At 43.9% G+C, this 13,819-nt stretch overlaps 1 long non-coding RNA gene across 2 annotated transcripts in view; it reads left to right on the top strand.

Annotated features, from left to right (window-relative positions):
* LOC109254206 (uncharacterized) overlaps window positions 1-13,584 on the top strand; it is a 35,086-nt gene extending 21,502 nt beyond the window's left edge. Inside the window, exons 5-7 of one of the 2 annotated variants that reach the window (XR_002074687.2) lie at window positions 10,148-10,386; window positions 11,885-11,991; window positions 12,943-13,584. This is a non-coding gene — a long non-coding RNA (uncharacterized LOC109254206). Of the gene's footprint in view, window positions 1-10,147; window positions 10,387-11,884; window positions 11,992-12,374; window positions 12,874-12,942 lie in introns of those variants that run through there. The other variant, XR_002074680.2, reaches the window with a different exon arrangement.
* The last annotated feature ends 235 nt before the right edge of the window (window positions 13,585-13,819 follow it).

The raw sequence follows: 13,819 nt of genomic DNA on the forward strand, positions 1-13,819 counted from the left end.
CCTTCATGGATAGTCTCAGTTGCAGAGAGCCCCTTCCAGATCATGCCCATCCAGAGTGGCCCATTTTCAATAATTGATCAAGGTAGTGATATAAGGGCCTGACATTTTTTGGCCCACTGTGGGACAACTCTCTTGGACCATTTCAGCTTTAGAGCTCCCCATAGAAATGGCTGAGGCTGTCAGACTATTTTTCGCTCTGCCCCATCTCTTTCCTTTCCACAGGCATTGATCCCAAGAGCACTCCCTAATAAATTTCCTGAACAGTAAACTCTTTCTCACAGTCTGTTTTCCAGATGACCCAACTTGCAATAGATTCTTAAGGAGCATTGCATAAAAGTAGGTACTAAGAGAGGGGTTTGGAGCTGGATCATTCACCTCCCATTTGATAATCAGAATCTCATCATTGGTTATAGGTAGGCACAGACAGTCCCTGGTGCAAGTTCAATGGTTAAAACTTTCACCAGTGGTCAGGGGCACCTGGGTGGCTCTATTGGTTGTGTCTGACTCTTGATTTCAGCTCAGGTGATGATCTCAAGGTTGTGGGATTGAGCTCTGTGTTGGGCTCTGCACTAGGTATGGAGCCTGCTTGGAATTCTCTCTCTTTCTCTTCCTCTGCCCCTCCTGCTCTCCTTTCTCTCTCTCAAATAAAAAAAAAAAAACAAAACTTTCACTAGCGTTGAATTGGATGGTGTATCAGTAGAAGAAAATGTACTAGTTGGTGCTATATGTCAGGTATTTGAAAAATATGAGGGAAATAATGCTATAAACACAACTGGATTATGTATTAGTTTTCTATTGCTGCTGTGACAAATTACCACAACCTTAGTGGCTTATACACTTTAAATTTATTATCTTAAAATTCTATAGGTCAGAAATCAGACCAGGTCTCACTGATCTACCTACATGTCAGATTTTGGCAGGATTACATTCCTTTCTGAAGTCTCTAGGGAAGAATCTGCTTCCTTGCTTTTTATAGCTCTTAGTGGCTGACTATATTCCTTGGTTCATGGTTCCCTCCTTCATCTTCAAAGTCAGTAATGGTAGGAGGAGTCCCTCTCATTCTGTCATCTCTAGTTTTCTACAACCTGAAAAGTTTTCTGCTTTTAAGGACTCACACGATTAGATTGGGTCCACCTAGGTAATCCAGGATAATCTCCCCATCTCAAGGTACTTAATCTTATTCATGTTTTTAAGTCCTTTTTACCATGTAAGTTCACATATTCATGAGTTCTGAGAAATAGGGCACAGAAATCTTTGTGGGGGGGCCATCATCTGCTTCCGCAGATGGCTATTGCTAAGCTTTATGACATGTTAGAAAAAGAAAAGAGACTAAGAGCAGCTAACAGCCAATTCAAACCATGTGAAAGCTTCCTTGTTTTGTGTTAAGAGGCTGTTGTGCTACAGAGGAAGCACAGAGAAAGTGGAGGCCAAGACCCAGTACCTAATGATCAGAGTGGGTGATCTCCAAAGAAGGCTAAATTCCCAAACATAGCAGGTCTGCTATGCCAAGGTCAAGATCCTGGTTGGGAAAGGATGGGACCTTGCCACATGGATATCTGGGTCAATGTCCTCCAAACTCAACTTCTCATATTCCTTTGAATTCTCTGAACTTGTAGAATTTGGCCACTATCCCTGTTAAAATCTAGCACTCCCACACTTGCTTAAAGACCATGCAGAGGCCTCTTATCTGCAGGACAAAATGTGTTGCCTATCCCTCAGGGTTTGTCTCTGATTCCTCCTGGCCCCTGGGCCTATAACTAGAGTTAAGTCACAGAACAACCCAGTCAGGGACATGCTAGCTTGAAAGGGGAGGAAACGGACTATCTCCCAAATCTAGCCAGTACGTACTGGAAGGAGCCAGAGGAGTACACTACCCCAGATTCTGAGAGTGCTTGATCATGAATGCCAGAATGTAAGATCGAATAGGGGAAAACATTGATTTGGAAATATATAATATAATCAGATTGTGTAAACTTGCTGCTGTAATGGCTCTTAGAGGCATACAAAAAGTGATGGCCTACCTTCATGGGGTCAAAATTCCAGAATGGTCATCATAAATAGTAGAGAAGGAATTAAAAGACTCAGGGATACAGACATGCTACATGGATATACCAAGTGAACCTTGGAAACCCACTAGATGAGGATATCATTTAAAGTATGCACTGACAGAGAGGCACCAACATCACTGTTTGATGTTGGTTCACCTCTGTGGGCCAGAACTGGTGGTAGGAGGGACTATTACAGAACTAGACTCACTGATAGCAGAGGAAATAGGACCCCAACACAGCAGAGGCTGAGTGGCAGTACTTACCACTTCAGAAGCTATTTGTGGATGCAATAATTGTAATGAACAGCAGAACCATTATTGTGGATACAATTATTATAGTGAGTGGCAAGTTTGGAGTGGTAGCCAAGGGGATCTGACCCACAAAGTGTTGTGAACATGGTTAATAGAGCAGTGTGCCCTTAGGGGCAAAATATACGAGCAGCAAACAAGGGTACTACTCAACTAGTGTCAGCAAAAGAAACCAAGGATAGATGATCAGGACAGCTACCCAACAAAAAGTAAGGGTCCCTTGGTTTCTGGATCTGAGCTAGTTTTCAGATTCACAGCCCATTGATTGAAGGAGAGGCCATGTCATCAGGAAGAAGGACCCTGTAACATCTCTGCAAGTATACATGGTAATGATTCCACCAGTCCTTCCCCCTAAAAGGATCTATAACAATTTACTCTGATAATTATACTCTGGGGAAAGGAAAATACCAAATATTTAATGGATAGTTAGACACAGAGTTTGAGTGGACATTGATACTCAGAGGCTTGAAATACCACCAAGGTCCTCCAGTTAAAGTAGGCATAGGAAGAGCACTTAATAAATAAAGTTCTGGCCAAGATCTAGCTCTCAGTGCTTCTACTGAGTCTTGTGGACCCACCTGTTGTCATTTTCCCAGTCCCAAAATGTCTAATTGGGATGGATATAGTTCATTGTAAGGTGGAAGTGGTGCATCAGATTGAATATGAATAGAACCAGAGAACACATGTAAGCTGCATGAGCAGGTAGCTCAGATTTCATATCATCTACCACTATTTCACCATGGTCCCCCTCTGAGGTCACACTTATGGCCATATGAGAGAATCCTTTATGACTAGCCAACAGAGAAGGAAAAGTCCAATCTTGGATTATAGATGTATCAGCTTGGTATCTGGGCTCAAATATGTACAGTAGCTGTACCACAGCCTCCCTCAGAGGTAGCCTGGAAAGACAGAGGTGAGGGAAAATCCTCCCAATGGATGGAGCTTCCACTGTTACATCTGGTTATCCACTCTGTGTGGAAAGAGAAGTAGCTCCAGGATATATATGGACTTACAGGTAGTGGCAAATAATCTAACTGATCAGTGACCTAAAAGGGGAAAGATTGCAATGTTGAGAACAAGGATGTCTGGGGTAGAGGTATATTGATGGACATGTGGGAACACATAATAAGTGTAAATATCTTTGTATCACATGCTGACACCCATAAGAGTGCTTTTACCATGGGAGAGATGCTAAGCAAGCTAGTAGATAAAATGACCCAGAGAGTTGATGTCAGTCAGCTCCTATCATTGGCCACCATAGTGCTGTATGATAAGAAGAAGAATGAGGTGGCCATGGTGGCAGATGCTCAGGCTAACCTGGGCTCAAAATCCTGGGGTCCCATTTGCGAAAGCTAATCTAGCTACTATTGCTTTGAAATATCCAACTTTATGGCAAGGGAAACCAATGCTGGCCCTCAACTTAGCACCATTCCTTGAGGGAGCAAGTTGACTACACTGAGTCTCTTTCACTGTGAAAGGACTAGCAATTTGTTCTGAAATGAATAGATACACATTCTGAGCATGGGTTTGCATATCCTGCCAAGCCACTATCTGAGGATATACCTGAGATCCCATGTGATGTCACATCAGATCAGGACATCCACTTTACAGAAACGGAGGTACAAGAGTAGATCCATCACCACGGAATATATTGGTTATAGTACATGCTGGACAGGATGTAGAAGCTGACAGGATGGTAGAGCTTTTGGGTGACTTGTTGAAGAAACAGCTGAAGCTCCAGGTCAGAGGTGATACTTTCAAGGATGAGGTGTCATACTCTAGGATGCAATAGACACCTTGAATCAAAGACCTTTATATGATGCTATGTCCCAAACTGGAAGAATTCATGGGTCTATGGACTAAGAAGGATGGAGGGGTAACCCTGCTTATGATCACTCCCAATGGCTCACATAAAAATTTTGTGCTTTTTGTGCCTGCACCTCTGGGTTTTGCAAGGATAAAAGTCCCCATCTCCAAAGTGGGAACATTTCTCTCTACCAGGGGACTCAGCAAAAAACTCTTTGAACTATAACTTTAGCTGCCATCTGACACTTCAGGCTCCTTGTGTTTAGGGATCAGCAGGCGAGAAGTCACCATCTTGACAAGGATGATTGATCCTGATTATTCCAGGAGGTAGAGCTGTTCTTACACAATGGAGACAGGGAGGCAGGTAATACCTTGGGCACTTCTTTTGTATTCCCTTCCTTAACTATAATGGTAAATGGACAAGTGCAGCAATCCCAAACTGAAAGGACAAGGTGAATAGAGATCAGACCCTCAGGCTTGAGGGTCCAATTTATGCCAACAGCATGAAACCAGCAAAGATGCTAACTGAAGATGAGAGGACATCTCAACAGCCACAAAAGATAGTGGTGGAAAGAGACAATGGATAGAGGATGAGGCTCCGAGAGCAGCTGCAGCAGTGGGAACTGTAATTTGTTCCATTAATTTTCCTTCTGAACTATAATTTGTCTCATTAATCTTCCACTTGTAAGTCTCCCCCAGGGATAGAGGCCCATGAGAACCATGGCAAATTTAGCAGCATGTGCCAACAAAATACTTCCCTGAAGTCCTCACCACATTCTGGTGACATGGGTGGGGATCTCAGAATGAATTAGGATATAGAGAGCTTTATCATTTCATCATCTTGGATATGGCTACTTCTTGGAATTTCATGTAACATGTAGAGGACATGAGCTTCTTGTTAATGTTGTGATGGTCAGTTTTATGTGTCCCCTTGACTGGATTAAGGGATGCCCAGAATGCTTGGTGTTTCTGGAAGAGATTAGCACTTGAATCCATACACTGAATAAAGAAGATTGCTCTCACTCTTGTGGTGGGCATCATCTAATCCTTTGAGGACTGAATAGAACAAAAAGGTGGAGGAAGGGTGAATGTTCTCTCTGCTCCAGTGGGGACATCCATCTTCTCCTGCCCTCAGGCAGCAGTGCTTCCAGTTCTTGGGTCTTTGAACTCAGACTGGGACTTAAACCATTGTCTCAGGTCTTTAAGTTGGACTAGAATTGCACCATGACTTTCTTGGGCCTCCAACTTGCAGACAGCAGATCATGGCATTTCTGAGCTTTCATAATGGCATAAGTCAATTCCTTATGATTAATATTTCACACACTTTCTCTCTATATATGTCCTATTGGTTCTGCTTCTCTGGCGAATGCTGACTAATATATTATCCATTCCCCATTGCCCTCTCAACTCTCACCACCCCTTCCATTCCCATTCCACCAAGAGATACAAAGATCTCAACCATTTTCAAACTATCAATCAACCAATCAACAGGTACTTTATGAACAACTTTGCTCAGCTCTGCACCTTGGCCTTATGGAACCCACTACAACAGTGTACTTCTTCCACCCTCTCCCTCCCTGCTAGACTGCAAATTCCACAGGATCATGGACTGTGTCTAGCATCCCCAGTCCTGAGATCAAAACCTGGCACTTTCTAGGTGTTTTATACATTATTTTTTAAATAAATGAAGGACATTTATTTTATTTTTTTATTTTTATTATTAATTAATTAATTAATTAATTTTTTTTCAATATATGAAGTTTATTGTCAAATTGGTTTCTATACAACACCCAGTGCTCATCCCAAAAGGTGCCCTCCTCAATACCCATCACCCACCCTCCCCTCCCTCCCACTCCCCATCAACCCTCAGTTTGTTCTCAGTTTTTAAGAGTCTCTTATGCTTTGGCTATCTTCCACTCTAACCTCTTTTTTTTTTCCTTCCCCTCTCCCATGGGTTTCTGTTAAGTTTCTCAGGATCCACATAAGAGTGAAACATTTTGGTATCTGTCTTTCTCTGTATGGCTTATTTCACTTAGCATAACACTCTCCAGTTCCATCCATGTTGCTACAAAGGGCCATATTTCATTCTTTCTCATTGCCACGTAGTACTCCATTGTGTATGTAAACCACAATTTCTTTATCCATTCATCAGTTGATGGACATTTAGGCTTTTTCCATAATTTGGCTATTGTTGAGAGTGCTGCTATAAACATTGGGGCACAAGTGCCCTTATGCATCAGTACTCCTGTATCCCTTGGGTAAATTCCTAGCAGTGCTATTGCTGGGTCATAGGGTAGGTCTATTTTTAATTTTTTGAGGAACCTCCACACTGTTTTCCAGAGTGGCTGCACCAATTTGCATTCCCACCAACAGTGCAAGAGGGTTCCTGTTTCTCCACATCCTCTCCAGCATCTATAGTCTCCTGATTTGTTCATTTTGGCCACTCTGACTGGCGTGAGGTGATATCTGAGTGTGGTTTTGATTTGTATTTCCCTGATGAGCGACATTGAGCATCTTTTCATGTGCCTGTTGGCCATCCAGATGAGGACATTTATTTTTTAAATAAATAAATGGCCCTCAAGAAGCCCACTGCTTAGTGCACGGTGGGACTGGGGGAAAGAAATGAGAAAGACAAGAGACTTAAATCTGGAAAATAATTATTCAGCTCCATAAAAACTTCTGGGTATAATTGGCTGCTAAATGAGTACTGTGGCACTCACTTGATATTTTAGGAGGTTGGAGGTATATGAGGTTGGAGAAAGGAAGGCTCCATAAAAAAAGTAGGACTTCTAGGCCTTGAAAAGTACATAATGTCTATACAACTGAGAATGTTTGGGACTAATGGGGACTTATTCATTCAGCACATAAGTAATGGGTATCTACTTGTTGCTTGGGATGCAGCAGTGAACAGAAGAGATAAAAACAATCCCTCCCTCATGGAGCTTCTATTCTTATAGGCAGAGACAATACGTAAATAAGTGAGTTTATGGTATATTAGCAGGTGTAGGAAGCTTTGGGGAAGAAAAAAAATCAAAGAAGAATGATACAGAGGGTCAGCATGGGTGCATCTAGTCACACAGTGGGTGCAATGACTGGTTCCCAAGAAGTAAGATAGGGAACCATGTAGATCTTTTGGGAAGAACATGCAGGCAGAAGTAACAGAAGGTACAAAGGCTCTGAGGTATGTATATGCCTGGTCTATGTGGTTGGCTCAGAGTGAACTAGAGCAAAAATAATAGTGGTTGGGTTCAAACTTTTTCTTTCATTTTGAGTGAAGGGGAGAAGCATTGGAAGGTATATTAATTTTCTTTTGCTGTGTAACAAATTAACCACAAACTTAGTGGCTTAAAACAGCATAAATTTATTATCTCACCATTTCCAAAGGTCAGGATTCTGGCATGTTTTCAGTGGGTCCTCTACTCAGGATCTCACTAGGGTGAATCAAGGGGTCAGCTGGAGTTGCAACCTCATATGAGGTTTTGGGATCCTTTTTCAAGTTCACTGATTATTGGCAGAATAATAGTTGTGTCATTGTTGAGTAATAGTTGAATTATAGTTGTAGGACTGAGATCCCCACTTTCTTGTTCCCTTTTAGCCTGAAGTCATTCTCAGCTCCCAGAGGCAACTTGCTATTCCCTGCCACATGGCCCTCTCCATAGCATGGCTGTTTTTGAGGGCATCTCTGCTGCTTTGACTTCCTCGGTCTCTGACCTCTGGACCTTCTTTTAAAGGGGCCCACCTGATTAAACCAGGTCCACCTACAGCAGGGGCAGGAATGTTGGGACCGTTTTAGAATCCTGCTTACCCCAGAGGGCTGGAGCAGAAGAAAGGCATGGTCTGACTTCTGTTTCAGCAGGATTGCACTGGTGCTACATTGAGAATAGATGGCAGGGGGGAGGAGGGAGCATAAATAGAAACTGGGTGACCAGTTAGGAGGCCATAATGGGATATTGGGATGGAGAGGGCTGAGAGTGTGTTGAGACTGTTGCATGGCCAGGGAATGCCTGCAAGTCTAGAAGGAGATTCTAGACTTTATTTTGATGACAAAAGTCACCATGGTAGCATTTGAGTTGGGGACAAGTGTAACTATAGATTCACCCATGCATGATTGCTCAGAGGCTCCTTTGCCTCATCCTATAGAAGGATTTGTTTATAGTAAAAGCACAGTGGTTACCAAGAAGCAAGAGGTGGAGCAGAGGTGAGTCAACATGCCTGGGTTTGCTGAGGATGCTGCAGCCAGGTGTCACTTGGGATCCCCAAGAAATCTTCAGACTCTGACTCAGGCCAGCATCTCCATTCCCCTCTTGTCTTAGGACCTCCCATTACCCCTTCTTTCCTCCTATCAAGGAAGATGTCTCAAAGGATCCCACAAGGTGGAAGGCAGAAGCAGTCTGAAAAGTGTGGCAGGGATGTGCCTGCAAATATCTACTAGTCTGAGACTTGTCACCTCTCCAGGAGGGAGAAGGAAAGAGAATGAGGCATGTTTGAGGCAGGGTTGTTGAGGGCCAATGTGGAAATCAATGTGAAAATATCTACCTCAGAGCCTGGCATAGAGCAGGTCCTCGATCCAGTGATGTTTACTGTGCTTTGAGTGACTAATATGCAGCCTTGTCTCAAGGAGTTTTGGTGAACACAAGTTTTCAAATAGCCTGTGTGCAACAAACACACGTGTGTGTGTGTGTGTGTGTGTGTGTGTGTGTGTGTGTGTATTCTAAACTCAGGCTCTCTGGGTTGAGACCCTGGCTCCAGCACTTAACTGCATGATGTTATGCAAATCACTGACCCCTGTGTGCCTCGCTTCCCTCTTTGTAAATGAGGTGATAATAATAGTACCTGCCCCAGAGAATTGGTATAAGGGTTGCATTAATGACACGTATTAACATTTGTAAAGTGTTTAGAACAGCACCTGGAATACAGGTATGCTACATAAGTGCTTGATACATACAACGTGTAAATCTTGAAATCTCAAATGAGGTCTCCTCGTCTTGTGGTGTTCTTTCTCAATTCTTGCAACCACCTGCACTGGATGTGAATGGAGCTGAAGGACTCACCTTTATGTGATTGAAGGAGACAGGGTTCCCAGGCGAGCCTTGCTGGGGGGATTTTGGTGGTTACCTGAGCTCAGCCCGGAGCCAGGCTGACTGGCCTGCACGTGGCTTCCAAGCTCCACCCCACACTACGGAGGCCCAGTTTCTGGGGACTGGAACTGGGAATAAGCTTTAAAAACATTCTCTGGAGATTTTAATATCTAACTAGCCATGGTACTTACTGATAGTATTGATTTGTCTTTTTTGCCTGTGTTAATTTTCACTTTTGTCTGTGGAGAGTGAGCAAGTATGTGTGTGAGGTAATCCTTTGTCATCCACCTGCTCTGACAGAGTTATGGTAACAACTGGTTTGGATGTGGGCTTTTGTACCAAAGCTCATTCCCTTGTCAGGTTGGTGAATAAAGCTCATTATTTGTTTCTGAGCTGCTGTTAAGACACAGAGAGCTTTCTTGTTCCCTCATTCTCTCTCTCTCTCTCTCTCTCTCTCTCTCTCTCTCTCCAATGTAGGCATGAACACTTTATGACCATTTCCTACATCCCCTTCTGAGTCAGATAGAAATATTTGATGGCCAGCAGTGCTGATAATAACTGATCCAGAGGTTAGAGCAGGGAGTAGAAAGACAAGGCCTTGGCTTGGTTTGAGGAGAGCAGGAGAGCTTCTGAGAAGTGGAGAAAGAAAAGCTCTTCCTCAGATCAAACCCCCCCCCAACCCCCCCCCACCCCGGCCTCCTGGCACTGCTAAGGGGACAGTCAAGTTGAATAATTTAGAATTGCATCTTTAGTGGGCTGTTAATCTCCACCCCCACCCCCCTCAGAACAGAATAGCTCAAAACAGAGCTATCTTTCTGACCCTCCCCGATTGTTTTGTTGTGGCTAATGGACTGATTTCCAGTTATATAACCTCTTCTCAGTTAGATGAAATCTCATTATTCCACAGTGTGGTGCACTTCAGGTCTGGGTTCACATTGAGCCACCTGAGAGGAGCTGGGAACGTGCTGTTTCTCATCATTTCCACCCAGCAAGAGAATTGGAGAGAAAGAGCTATACCCAAGCCAATTATGGCGGGGTCCTTGGGGGCTGTTATGTAATCTTCCAGAGACAGTGGAATGGAGTGGGCCTTGAGTTCCAGTGGGCACACTGGCTGAAACAGAGTCTTTTCTGTACTCCAGGTCTTGGGTAAGTAAGTTCTCTTTCAAACTCAGAGGATTTTGATGTATTTGTATGTGACTGGGTAAGGCAGGGGTCTTTTAAATTGACTTTAGATTTTCTTGCCTACAAATAAACAAAATGAGAAAATGAACAAAAATAAAGAGGTCTTTCTTCCAGGCCTGGTAATTGCTGTGTTTTAGGTCCTAAGTGAGCCCTGATCCAGGCAAATCGGGTCAACAACACAATAAACTTTGAATCCAAATATGAAAACTCTGACTCTCAGGACAGGTACACAGTTCCACTGGGACACAGAAGCTTTGGTGAGGTGTCTAGGCCTGGTGTCCTCTGAAACAATTAGGGTGGCAGTATAGCATGGTGGGGGACAGTATGGAGGGCTTTGGGGTCAGCAGAACTGGTTTGATTCTGCTCTGCCACTTACCAGTCATGTGATCTTGGACAAGTCACTTTATCAGGAAAACAGAAGCCACTCTTAGTTTTTAAACAGAGGGTATTTAATTTTACAGGCAATTGAAGAGCTAAAGTGACAAACAGCATGGGGGAGCTTGGGGACCACCACAGCAGGAAGCTCCTGCCCCCTGGGACCCAGGGAGGGGGGACATCTTATCAGAGTTTAGAAGCCACGGCTTTCCCTGGGAGCTGGGACATGGAGGGAGGAATGTCAGTGGGGAGCTAGAGTCATGGGGAGACAAAGAATGGCTGGAGATGCCATTCACAGAAGAGAGAGAAGAGGAGAAATACCCGGAGTTTTCCTTTCCTCTCACCCTACAATGATGTACCAGTGCCCCCATTGGCTGAGACTGCTAGAAGGCAAAGGAGCCTGGGAAATGGGTCTTCTGTGATACAAAACAAAGCAGGGAAAGGGCAGGGAATGGATCAAAGAACAAATAGGTACATGGCTTGCATAGCCAGTAATGTCTTTAAATAAATTGTATCTAATGATTGATCACTAACTACTGCTATTGCTGAGGCTCAGGCACGGAGGAGCCAATGGACACTCTCAGTGGTCTGGGAGAAGAAGGGAATGCAGTGTTTGCCCACATAGGTACCTCCTGTGCATATAACACCTCCACCCTCTGTCCATTTAGCAGAAGGAAGAGCCCTAAGTGACTGGGGATGGACTCAGCTTCCAGCTGAATGTATCTCAGACTGTGTTCTCTACAGGAAGCCTTGCTCCAAATGTACTCTCTTAGTCTGGTTTCCTCTAAAACCAACCTTGGGACAGGGACCTGGGTGCAAGTAGTTTATTTCAAAGGTGATCTCAGAAAACAGGAGTGAGGGCATGGGGAAGGGACACAAGGAAGGGAGAAAAGCCAATAAAGGGTGAATTAATGAGCAGATTACTATGGGTCATTGGGTTTGGTCCTACTGGAGACTTTCTGACAAATTATGTGGAATACATTTAAGAATCATCATCCTACCAATGAACAGGGAGACTGGGGCTTTACTCCTGTCCCCCACTGGCAGAGGGTTTCCATCTGGAGAGTAACTTTTCCTTGTCTTCTAGGCCATCTGTGGTGGAGCAAGCTCCCTCAATGCTGGAGAAAGTCCTTTGGCAGAGAAGAAGCTTACAGCATGCTGGGACCTGCCTGCTGCACCTGTGGGGGGATTCAGGTAGGCCAAGGGAAGCATGGCATGAGCACCATTTGTCAGTCACTGAACCAAAGGAAGTAAAAGAAAATCCCTAAAGTGTGGTATTAGGTAGTAAGAGGGGTCATTCTCACCTTTGCCTCTTGGCTCTGGGACCTGGCTTATCTGACTTTAGGGGACATAATACCATATATTGGCCACTTCATCCTATAGGATAGCATCCCAACTGTACAGGGTGCAGGGCCCAGCAAGCATAATGGAAAAGAGACTGTCCAGTTAAATCTTCAGTCATACATGAATGCAGCCACTGCAAAACGTTGGTTAGGTAGGAAGTGTAGGGTTAGGGAGTATGGAAAGAAATTCCCTGACCTCTTTCCTCCATTCTTCCCTCTCCAATCTCCTACTAGTGCCTTTCATTGGCTGAGCTCAACTGGAAGCAGAAGGAAACGTTGCCTGGATAATGCAGTCCACAGGGGTCTGTCTTCTGAAGGACAGCATGGGGCAAAGAGAGACAGAGGATGGGGCAGAGGGGTGGCAATGAGAACACAGTCTGACTGATTGCTTCCAGAATGCCTCCCCCCTTTCCATCCAATCTCACAGTCATCATCTTTGTTACAACATCATCATTCTACCCGTGGACTATTGGGACAACCTCCTAACACATCTCCCTATCTCCAATCCACCAATACTAATGCCTGTGACACAGACTGAGTCCTACCACTTCCCTTTCAGAGAACTCTGGTGTTTCTCATTCTCTACTCCTTACTGAAGATGGCCAGATGAAAGGCAATTTAGGGGATAAAAAGAGAATTCTGAGACTTCACATCTTATTTCTAAAAAGGAGAATCAGTATTAAGAAGCTGGAAATGGGTAATTTCACCATAAAAAAGGTGTGGTTAAAAAGAGTGTAAATTTGACTCTTTAATGTTTTAGCATCATAGTCAAGTCTCTTCTCAGTTAAAATTTTCCTTCCAGACTTGTTTTCTAGGACTTGTGTTCTACTGCATTCTCCCATGTGCCTTGGGTACCAGCCCTGACATCACTGGACTGCACCATCCACGCTGAGAATTCTATACCTTTGCTCTTGCTGTTCCTCCAGCCTAGAAAGCCCCTCCCCAGCTGGCCTCCTTGGTGGATGGTTTGATCAACAGTTCATGGTCAGTTGAGTCAGTACACCAGGCTTCTAGGGCCTCATACTCAGAGTGTGGTACTTAGACCAGCAGCATAGCAGTACCTGGGAGCTTGTTAGATATGTAACTCTCAGGGTCACCATATCTAGAATAGAATCAGAACCTGCATCTGCACCAGATCTCCAGGTGATTCCCAGGTACTTCACAGTCTGAGAAGCAGCAAATGTTACATGAGCAACCTAAGTAGGGCTTGTAGCTTGAGCAAGGCAGCTTGGTTCCTTATCTGGTCTTCTTAGAATAAAGGTTAGGGGACTCAGTTTTTAGTTAGTTGTAAACCACTTGTATTATTAGCTCTGAATTTATAAGGGGGATAACAAAATGGTTAAGAGAATGAGCTTTTGCATGATACAGTCATGGGTTCAAACCTCAGTTGTCTCACTTACTAGCTTGGAACTTAATAAAGGCAGTTAATGTCTCTCTGCCTCCACTTCCCAAAGTGTAACGTATTAATGACATCAGAGCATAGGAGCAAGAATTAAATGAAATCAGATGTGTCCATTGTTTAATAAATGTTAACTGTATTTGTTATTGCAAACCCGTGAAGCAAAGTTACTAGGCAAGAAGCCCTTGTGTGGGAAGGTCTTGGCCATTTAACTAGTGGTGGGAGGGGTAGGCCTTTGGTGATATAATAGGAACCTAGGGGCCTCAGAGTGACAAATCAG

The sequence above is a fragment of the Panthera pardus genome, unplaced genomic scaffold (assembly GCF_024362965.1).
Source record: "Panthera pardus isolate Hobbes unplaced genomic scaffold, ASM2436296v1 HiC_scaffold_21, whole genome shotgun sequence".
NCBI classification, from domain to species: domain Eukaryota; kingdom Metazoa; phylum Chordata; class Mammalia; order Carnivora; family Felidae; genus Panthera; species Panthera pardus.